We start from the raw sequence: 2609 nt of genomic DNA, 5'->3' as shown, positions 1-2609 counted from the left end.
ACTCCTATTGAGCCAATTGACAAGTTTGTACCTCTGAGGCGTTCCAAAAGGGTTAGTAATGCACCTGAGCATTACTATGGATTCCATATTATTGTGGAAGGTGATACACTTATTAGTGATGAGACATTAGTAGGTCTGGATGAACCTATCAGTTTCACGGAAGCTACGGCAGGCCCTGAGTCAGCCAAATGGAAAGAGGCAATGGACAGTGAGATACAGTCCATGTATGACAATCATGTTTGGAACTTGGTTGAGAATGTACCAGGTCGTAAGACTGTAGGGTGCAAATGGATCTTCAAGAAGAAGACCGACATGGATGGTAATGTACACACTTATAAGGCACGACTGGTTGCAAAGGGTTTCTCACAAACTCTGGGAGTTGATTATGAAGAGACTTTTTCTCCAGTGGCCAATATTAAGTCTATTAGGGTTCTATTAGCCATAGCAGCATTTCATGACTATGAAATATGGAATATGGATGTCAAAACCTCTTTCCTTAATGGAAAGTTGGCTAAGGATGTTTACATGAGTCAGCCTGAGGGTTTTGTCAATACAGAGTACCCTAATAGAGTGTGTAAGCTTGAGAAATCCATTTATGGATTAAAGCAAGCTCCTCGCAGATGGAATCTTTTCTTTGATGAGAAAGTCAAAGAGTTTGGCTTTTCTAGGAGTGAAGATGAATCTTGTGTGTATGTCAAAGCTAGTGGGAGTATATTTAGCTTTTTGGTATTGTATGTGGATGACATACTACTCATAGGAAATGACATCCCAACTCTGCAGGAAGTTAAGTCCCTGCTTGGAAAGTGTTTCTCTATGAAGGACCTACGAGAAGCTTCCTATATTCTAGGGATAAGGATCTTGACAGACCGGAGTAAAAGACTAATTGGACTTAGTCAAAGTACCTCCATGGATAAGGTGATGAAGAGATTCGGCATGCAGGACTCTAAGAAAGGAGAGTTACCCATCCAGAGTAACGCCAGATTGAGTAAGACACAAATCACTAGTACTGAGGCTGAGATAGCAGAAATGAGTCAAATATCTTATGCATTGGCTGTAGGATCGATCATGTATGCTATGATGTGTACTCGACCTGATGTAGCCTTTGCCTTGAGCATGGTTAGCAGGTATCAGGGGAACCCTGGCAAGGCACACTGTACTGCAGTAAATAATATCCTCAAGTACCTACGGAGGACTAAGGACTGGGTCCTTACCCTCGGTGGGAGTGATGACTTGAGAGTTGTAGGGTATAGTGATGCTAGCTTTCATACTGATAGGGATAATTTCCGCTGTCAGTCGGGCTGGGTCTTTACCTTAAATGGAGGAGAAAGTTATTAGAAGAGTTCCAAGCAAGAGACAGTGGCTGATTCAACTTGCGAATCAGAGTATATAGCAGCTAGCGAGGTAGCAAAGGAGGCGATATGGCTGAAGAACTTCATTGGAGACCTTGGAGTTGTACCAGCTATGACGTGTACTCGACTTGATGTAGCCTTTTCCTTGAGCTTGGTTAGCAGGTATCAGGGGAACCCTGGCAAGGCACACTGGACTGCGGTAAAGAATATCCTCAAGTACCTACGGAGGACTAAGGACTGGGTCCTTACCCTCGGTGGGAGTGATGACTTGAGAGTTGTACGGTATAGTGATGCTAGCTTTCAGACTGATAGGGATAATTTCCGCTCTTAGTCAGGTTGGGTCTTTACCTTAAACGGAGGAGCAAGTTCTTAAAAGAGTTCCAAGCAAGAGATAGTGGCTGATTCAACTTGCGAATCAGAGTATATAGCAGCTAGCGAGACAGCAAAGGAGGCGATATGGCTGAAGAACTTCATTGGAGATCTTGGAGTTGTACCAGCTATTAAGGAGCCAATGGAAATTTTCTGTGATAGTGAAAGTGTAGTTGCCTTAGCCAAGGAACCAAGGGATCACGGGAGATCCAGACACATCGACAGAAAATACCATTTCATCAGACATCTAATAGAAGAAGTACTCCTCGTGGCAAAGAGGGTATCATCGAATGAGAATCCAGCAGATCCCCTCACGAAGGGACTGACTCGGGTTAAGCATCTCCAGCATGCTCGGAGCATAGGGTTGAAGGATGATATTAGATTTAGTAGTTAGATAACCTCGAAATTTGTAAAGTGTAATTGACATTATATGATGAATAAAAGGTGTTTTATTTATGAGTAAAGTGTTGCTATCTCTTGTCGATCTTTTACTATATTTCTTTTGCATGTTTTGACTTCTAGAATAATGATGTTTAGTATATCATATTATTCGAACCTCCATAGTCGGTCATATGTCAGAAGTGATGGGTTTTATACAAACAATCCTATGTGTGCATGCAACCCTAATTTGGATCTATGTTTTGCTATTAGATACACAACATTATGAACACAAGAATAAAACCCTAAAGAATAATGCTATTTTCGAAATTAATATACAAGGTTAGATTACATACCTCTTGTTGTTATATTGCAATAACAACTTAAATATTCACACTCTAAGTCTTCAAAGCAAGCACCACAAGTGTAGTGCCTCTAATGGCTCACAAACACCACAAGCAATTGGAGAGGATATAGAGAGAGAATGGAGGAGGTGGAAATCGTCCTTGGGAC

This window comes from Lactuca saligna, chromosome 5 (genome assembly GCF_052625555.1).
Source record: "Lactuca saligna cultivar CGN05327 chromosome 5, ASM5262555v1, whole genome shotgun sequence".
NCBI lineage: Eukaryota > Viridiplantae > Streptophyta > Magnoliopsida > Asterales > Asteraceae > Lactuca > Lactuca saligna.
This window is presented reverse-complemented; position numbering follows the sequence as displayed.